Source organism: Dendrobates tinctorius, unplaced genomic scaffold (assembly GCF_039654945.1).
Source record: "Dendrobates tinctorius isolate UK_male_01 unplaced genomic scaffold, ASM3965494v1 ptg000322l, whole genome shotgun sequence".
Lineage (NCBI taxonomy): Eukaryota > Metazoa > Chordata > Amphibia > Anura > Dendrobatidae > Dendrobates > Dendrobates tinctorius.
The window spans coordinates 4,617,444-4,626,206 of NW_027361989.1; the positions used below are offsets into that span (position 1 = coordinate 4,617,444).

General features: G+C 45.2%; 1 pseudogene; it reads right to left on the reverse strand.

The window, feature by feature from the left end:
• Window positions 1–6,350: 6,350 nt before the first annotated feature.
• LOC141074043 (uncharacterized) lies at window positions 6,351–8,440 on the reverse strand (annotated as a pseudogene).
• Window positions 8,441–8,763: the final 323 nt, after the last annotated feature.

Here is an 8,763-nt window from a genome sequence, read left to right on the forward strand (position 1 = left end):
ATTTATTGAAGATTTTGCTTATCTGGCTAAACCACTGTATGATTTATTGAAAGATGTTAATGATGATTTTGCACCTGTCAATGTGGAGGGAGCCGCCTTACAGGCTTTTGAGGGATTGAAGTGCGCCCTTACGGCAGCTGCCGCATTGGTTAACCCTGACCCTTCCCAGCCTTTTTACATTCAGACTCATACCGGTGATGTCTCTATTTCTTCTGTGCTTCTACAAAAATGGCCCAAAGAAAGCCCAGAAGTGTCTAGTCAGTTGTATGCCCTAGGTTACTACTCTAGGTTGCTTACACCTGTGGAAGAAGGATTCACTCTGTGCATGAAGCACCTACTGGGCGTGCACTGGACTATGAATCAAGTGAGACATATAGTGGGATTTGCTCCTTTAATTTTACAAACCCTGCATGTCACTTTAAAAACTTTGCTGAAAGGAAAAGCTTCAGGTATTAATTCACAGAGAATGGCTCAATGGATCATTGATTTTGAGACTATAGACTTACAATAGAAATAATACGATGTACTCTGTGAAAGCAGATGGAGGATGTAAAATGAGATCATGCCCATTAACAAATTTAGTAGATGTGCCTACAGGTAAATTGGATCAGCCTTAGGGCAATGAGAAACTAAAACCAACAAATATATGGAAAATATGTGTATTCATGATAGTGTTAGTAGGAAACAGACTTCTGCAATTGTCAAATGTAAGAATTTATGGGTTTAGTCTAACAGCAGTAATAAGATTAATGACAGTAGTTAGAGATAATATTGGATTTATGTGGTTTTTAATATGGTCTGGTGAAAAGTTAATTACTGATGTAATGTTGTGCCACTTCTTCCTTAGTCCAAAAAGATATGATGTAACCATATACGCCCTTTTGCTATAATATGTATACAGCTTTCTTTGCATAATGTATAAAAGGCACCTGCAATCTAGCTCGGGGCCTTATCATCACCAGACTTCCTAGCGAATCTCTGCCTGTCTGAATTCCTGTTTTTGCCCACATATTTTAACTTCTCTGACTTTCTGTTCTGTTTTGCCGTGTATCTCTGAATAAACTTCGACCTCAGCTTTAGAGGATTGTCTGCAGTTTGGTCCGGCTCTTCCAACTCTCCATTAGGACTTTCTCTAACAGAAAGAAAGAACAAAGAGGGAGAAAGAAAGAACATAGAGAGGGAAAGAAAGATGGCAAAGAAAGAAAGAACAGAGAGAGAGAAAAAGAAAGAACAGAGAGAGAAATAGGAAAGAAAGAACGGAGAAAGAGAGAAAGAAAGAAAGAACGAAAGAAAGAAAGAGAACAGAAAGAAAGAACAGAGAGCGAAAGAAAGAACAGAGAAAGAAACAGAGAGAAATAAAGCTTCTATAGAGATACCATAGCAGCCCGGCTGCCATTGTAGTGCCCACCTGAGCCTCCCGATGCAGGACAGATCATGATCCGCTCACATGGCCGACATCCCCGAGTCCAAGGCGATCCCGCTGTTCACGCTGTCAGAGGACACGATGATGGATCTGAAGCATTCCCTGAAGTGCCTCCATGGATCCGTCACAATCTCCTCCCAAAATTACCTAATTTCCGGTCAGTTTCCAGCACGACACTTCCGGTAGAAAGTCACATGCGAGTTTTAAAGTGCTTCTCGGGGCTCCGCCGTGTACTCCTGTGTCCGTGGGAAAAGTAAACTCCCGGCTGTGGCAGTCTCTCTCAAAATCGGGACTGTCCGGCTGGACCTGGGACGGTTGAGAGGTTTGAATGCTTCCCACCATACACCTCGCACGGCTCCGCTCAGTACACTTCCGGCTCCGCTCCCCACACCTTTTACACACGCGGCTCCGCTCCCCACACATACTGCTCTGCTCCGTACACCTCATACACATGCTGCTCCGCTCACCTCGTACACACGCGGCTCCGCTCCATACACCTCATACACATGCGGCTCCTCTCCGTACACACGCTGCTCCACTCCCCACACCTCGTACACACGTGGCTCCGCTCCCCACATCTCGTACACATGCGGCTCTGCCCTGTACACCTCAGACACACGCGGCTCCGCTCCGTACACCTCGTACACACGCGGCTCTGCTCCCCACGCCTCGTACACACGCGGCTCTGCTCCCCACGCCTCGTACACACACGGCTCTGCTCCGTACATCTCGTAAACACGCGGCTCTGCTCTCCACGCCTCGGACACACAGGGCTCCGCTCCGTACACCTCGGACACACGCGGCTCCGCTCCGTACACCTCGGACACACGCGGCTCTGCTCCCCACACCTCGTACACATATGGCTCCGCTCCGTACACCTCGTACACACGGCTCCGCTCCATATACCTCGTAAACACACGGCTCCGCTCCGTACACCTCGTACACACACGGCTCCGCTCTGTACACCTCGTACACACGCAGCTCTGATCTCCACACCTCGTACACACGCAGCTCTGATCTCCACACCTCGTACACACACGGCTCCGCTCCGTACACCTCGTACACACACGGCTCCGCTCCGTACACCTCGTACACACACGGCTCCGCTCCGTACACCTCGTACACACACGGCTCCGCTCCGTACACCTCGTGCACACATGGCTCCGCTCTGTACACCTTGTACACACACGGCTCCGCTCCATACACCTCGTACACACATGGCTCCTCTCTGTACACCTTGTACACACGCGGCTCTGATCTCCACACCTCGTACACACATGGCTCCACTCTGTACACCTTGTACACACACAGCTCTGATCTCCACACCTCGTACACATGTGGCTTGGCTCTGTACACCTCGTACACATGCTGCTCTGCTCCCCACACGTCCGCTCCCCAGACCTCGTATACACACACAGCTCTGCTACATCCCCCCTGTAAACCCCTCCTGACCCCACACATAAACTTCCTCTCATCCAGCACCATGACAACCAGCACAGCAGAGTCCTGCACACTGAGGACCCTGATCATGTGACCCCTGACTCCTCCCCTCCTGTGACCTCATTGCAGGTCCTGTGCGTGCCAAGAAGCCCAGCAGGAGTGTTGTCATTGCTGGGATTTATCAGGGCTGCGGTGGCCGGTGGGGTCTCTGGCAGGGTGAGGATGGGGTCAGTACAGTCATGGCCAAAAGTTTAGAGAATGACACAAATATTATATTTTCACATGATCTACTGCCCTGAAATATAATTGCAATCATATTATGAGTAACAAAAGGTTATATTGACAGAATGAGTTAATGCAGCAAGTCAATATTTGCAGTGTTGACCCTTCTTCTTCAGGACCTCAGCAATTCTCCCTGGCATGCTCTCAATCAACTTCTGGATCAAATCCTGACTGATAGCAGTCCATTCTTGCAAAATCAATGCTTTTATTTTGTCTGAATTTGAAGGTTTTTGTTTGTCCCCCCGTCTCTTGATGATTGACCACAAGTTCTCAATGGGATTAAGATCTGGGGAATTTCCAGGCCATGGTCCCAAAATCTCTATGTTTTGTTCCCTGAGCCATTTAGTTATCACCTTTGCTTTATGGCAAGGTGCTCCATCATGTTGAAAAAGGCATTGTTGATCGCCAAACTGCTCTTGGACGGTTGGGAGAAGTTGCTCTCGGAGGACATTCTGGTACCATTCTTTATTCATGGCTGTGTTTTTAGGCACGACTGAGAGAGCGCCCTTTCCCTTAGCTGAGAAGCAACCCCACACATGAATGGTTTCAGGATGCTTGACAGTTGGCATGAGACAAGACTGGTGGTAGCGCTCACCTGGTCTTCTCCGAATAAGCCGCTTTCCAGATGTCCCAAACAATCGAAAAGGGGATTCATCAGAGAAAATAACTTTACCCAAGTCCTCAGCAGTCCACTCCCTGTACCTCTTGCAGAATATCAGTCTCTCCATGATGTTTTTTCTGGAGAGAAGTGGCTTCTTTGCTGCCCTCCTTGAGACCAGGCCTTGCTCCAAGAGTCTCCGCCTCACAGTGCCTGCTGCCATTCCTGAGCAAGCTCTGCACTGCTGGTAGCCCGATCCCGCAGCTGAAACACTTTTAAGAGACGGTCCTGGCGCTTGCTGGTCTTTCTTGGGCGCCTTGGAGCCTTTTTGGCAACAAGGGAACCTCTCTCCTTGAAGTTCTTGATGATGCGATAGATTGTTGACTGAGGTGCAATCTTTCTAGCTGCAATACTCTTCCCTGTTAGGCCATTTTTGTGCAGTGCAATGATGACTGCACGTGTTTCTTTAGAGATAACGATGGTTAACAGAAGAGAAACAACGATGCCAAGCACCAGCCTCCTTTTAAAGTGTCCAGTGGTGTCATTCTTACTTAATCATGACAGATTGATCTCCAGCCCTGTACTCATCAACACCCACACCTGTGTTAATGGAGCAATCACTGAAACGATGTTAGCTGGTCCTTTTAAGGCAGGGCTGCAAAGGATGTTGAAATGTGTTTTGGGGGATAAAGTTAATTTTCTAGGCAAATATTGACTTTGCAAGTAATTGCTGTTAAGCTGATCACTCTTTATAACATTCTGGAGTATATGCAAATTGCCATTAGAAAAAATGAAGCAGTAGACTTTGTAAAAATTAATATTTGTGTCATTCTCTAAACTTTTGGCCATGACTGTACATGGGGGGGCGTGGCGGCGGACGCGGGTATCGATTCCCAGACAGCGTAAATGGGCCCCCACGTCTTGCCAGGGCCCCGGCATTTGCCCAGCACCGGGTGCTGACGCCGGCCCTGCCCATATATCCCGGGAAGTGTCAGGTTCTGGGATCTCATTATATTATTAATAACAATTTCATTCCCGATTATTCCCGTCATTTATTGCTCGTTACATTCTCTCTATAAAATAACAGTTTCCTCTTTGTTACACCTCCTAATACTGATCATTTATATCTCTATATTGTAGAGGAAACATTTCTAGGAGTGTATACACTTCACCACAAACACTTCCCATAGATTTTATTATCCATCACTGTTATTAAGCTGCTTTTCTCTTTATATCTTTACCATATCACTTTTTATTCTCTTTTCTTACCCGTTGCACAGTTGCACTCTCACTGGTCACTTGGTGGGGTCACATTTGGCTCTTTTCACCTGCATTGTTTTGTTTCCGGACCCCCCTCATTATCACTTCACCTGATTGATCGCTACCAGATGGCTCTATGCAGCATTATTCATCTTGGTTTTACAAACAGGTTTTCATCCTGATCCTCCTGCTTCACTGGGGAAGATATGACCGGGGAACAGGCCCAATTCCTTTAGGAACACCCCCACTTTACCCCAGAGTTACTCCCCTTGCCTGGATTAGTGCAGGATCTTGGTGTGTTGGAAACACTTAGGCCGGGGTCACACTGGCGAGGAATATGGCCAAGTGAGAGGCGCTAAAAGCACGCATTAGACACGGACAAATGATTCTCTATGGGGTCACTCGCACCAGCCGTATATTTCTCATCCGTATTCTAGGCTCCGTGCCAATCGCATGCTGCGATTGTCAGCGTACTAGTAGTACGTCCGTAGTACGCCAATGCAAGTCTATGGGTGCGCAAAAAATACGGATTACACACGGACCACACATGTGACTTGCGAGAAATACGCACCCGGTGTCTTTTAGCAAAGCCGGCAGTTCAGTGCGCTATACAGTAAACTCACACTGACAGGTTTAATAATGAAACGAAAGAATAGATATAGACACATAGAATACATTATATATATATCTATATATGCACTCTATGTGTCTATATCTATTCTTTGGTTTCTGTTAGAAACCCTGTCATAGGGCTCCATTATATGTCCATTTTGCAAGGCGGCGAGAAAATCTCACCATACGGATGCCATACGGATTACATACGGATGCTTACATGCGCAAAATACGCGACCACACCTTGATTACGGATGACATATGGAGCACTGTTTAGGGGCCATTCATCCGTATTACGCATGTAAAATACTGACCGTATTTTGCGTTGGTTAGTGTGACCCCGGCCTTATCCATACCCTCTCTGAGGAAGCTGACGGGGTGAAACGCCCGTAATAGGGAATAGTGGTGAATCTGCCATCTTTCTCTGTACACTCCCGGCATGTCGTCTGTAGGATCTGTAATCTCCATCTCTTGTTAGGATGGTTCCTCCTTTACACTATATGGGCTGTGCTGTATTCCTGGGATATCCCATATAGCACTGGCTGCACTTTATATCTCCTATCTGTACTCCAGGGATGTAATGCGCTGTCAGCTCTTTATTCTCTCACTATTTATACCCTTTGCTCTGTGTCCTCTCATTATATAAGCTATTCATCTATAAGTGCTGTCGGGATCCTTCAGATACTTCTTTCACCCGAAGGACCGATGTTCTTGGGTGTAGGACACCATATGTCTCTGATTAAATCAGCTCCGTCGAGAAGAATTACACAGACACAAGCTGTATGATACAACTCGGGATGCCTGCCAAGACGCCTCTGGCTTATCAGTTAGGCTTCCATCTTTTATAGCAAAGAATTTTAGTATTTACAGACATGCGCAGTATAAAAATGATTTCACAGCTTGTTTCAATCACAGAGAAAGCCATGTAGGCTGAGAGACAGGAATTTATCTGTTATCTGGTTTCGGTTCTCAAGGGAACAGAAAAGATAAGTTTCAACAAGAAAATGCAACATAGACAGAACTCAATTTAACTCCTTCAGTTCCTATCATTCCCCCCTTTGACATCTTTATTCTTCACAATCTGGAACACTGGATCCTGTAATGACAGCTGATAGTGTCCTATTCACCAGGTACTATCCCAGGCCGACGGGTTGCCCGAGGGAGACAGGTATCTTCTTTTACCCTCTCCATCCCCCAGTTACTAAGGCCACGTCTGTCATCACAAGAGTACGCTCCTTCATGCCAGAAATGAGATGTCAACCTAAAACTTAAAGAAAACAATTATCAACTTTGGTATATGTTCTGTCATTAACTTATCTTTCTCATCTGTTTCTGTATTTTTTCTTACATACAGAAAAACACCAAAAAACAAGTTTCAAAAATACATATAATACAAGGAGACAAACAACAATACGTAATAGAATAGGCTATCCAACCTCCTATACCCTTAAACCAATTGACTGGATTCAGAAAGGAGAAAGTATCTGACCACCAACTATCTTTATTGCGATCATTGTCTTTATCATACTGATCTCTAAGTTTTTGAACATCCTCTAATTTTAGCTTTAACTTTATAGTGTTGTTGGGATCTATATAATGACAGCAAGCGGGTCCGACGACCTGACACATGCCACCCTGTGCTGCCGTTAAATAATCCAGTACTATGGTATGTTGGTTAGTAACTATAATAAGTTGATTCTGGACAGCAACAGTGGTGTTAAGTATATCCAATATATCCCAGATTTGATCATCTAAATAATCTGTAGCCCTGACCAATTTATCCCACATTTGCGTGATCATAGGATAGATAAAAATAGAACTAACAATTTTATTAGCCACACTCATCTGCACTATATGTGGTCTCCCAGAAGGACGAGGTGTATTGTCAGCAGCTCTTTTGTATAATGTATGTTTGGGTATAGCCTGCATATCCAATTGTCGGTTTGGAATGATAAAGGTAGCCGGAGTCAAACGTCCCAGAGTACAAGTACCTCTTACCCCTACTGGTAACCATTTATATGCATTGTCTCCACATACCCAGAACATATCACTAGGTAAATCCCATAGGGCTGAATGTTGTAATACCAGTCTATGGACTAAATCTATGAACGCAGATACATTCTGAAGCATACACCAAGTTGTCCTAAAGGGCTACAATACCCTACATCGGGATTTCCACAGGTGGGAGTTCCTTTCTCATATCCAGATGACTCGTTGCAAGGTATATTACCTGAAATATTAAAACAAGTGTCATTATTGCCCTGGGGAAATAAATTGGAATACTCCCAGGACGTATTATGCAACCTTCTTTCTAGCAGTATTGGTTTGAAGGCGTCAGTAGAGTGGGAAGTTACACTAAAACTAACATGTAGGCCGTACGTTGGAACTTGCCCCAAGTTGATTAATCGAGTCCTATTCCTAGGTACCCAAGCCCCCCCCTTATATGCCAAATATTGAAGGTGAGTGCTACTTCCTGAAAGGTTACCTTGCCACCAGGGATATCCTACCCATCCCACAACAGGTATACCGATAGTCATATTCCATAACTTCACATTATTTGTGGAATTATTAGCGAGTGTGTCAGAACAGTCAGTCCAAGCGAATAACTCTTCGGGTGGGACAGGGATAACAAGAAAGGGAATACTCGTGGCTGATACTGGTGAGTACGTGCAGATCCAGCAATCTGCTGGAGGCTGAGTATCATTCAACCAATCTCTCAGTAATTTCTCATGATGTTGTATAAACCTATTATTCAATGGCATCGGAGAATTTAAACTGTCCCATGCAGCTACTGTCATTATAGGAAATGCAAAAAACCAAAGCATTATGCTCTTTTATATATTCTTATTGACTCCTGTGGCTAGTTTGCAATGTGATGTGTGGATCCAGGTTGATCGTCCTTCTAACTTGACAGAGGTAGGCGTTGTCAAGAGTACTTGATAAGGACCTTGGTATCGGGGTCCAAGCGTCTTTCTGGAGTGTTTCTTGACATATACATAATCACCAGGTTGTAGGCAGTGTGTTCCTTCCACACTATCCGGATCTGGAATGGAAGAAAAAACTAGAGAATGCATTTGAGTTAAATGCTTTTGTAACTGGATTACGTAACTAGTCAAACCATCCACATTAAGTGTTAAAACCTGTGGGT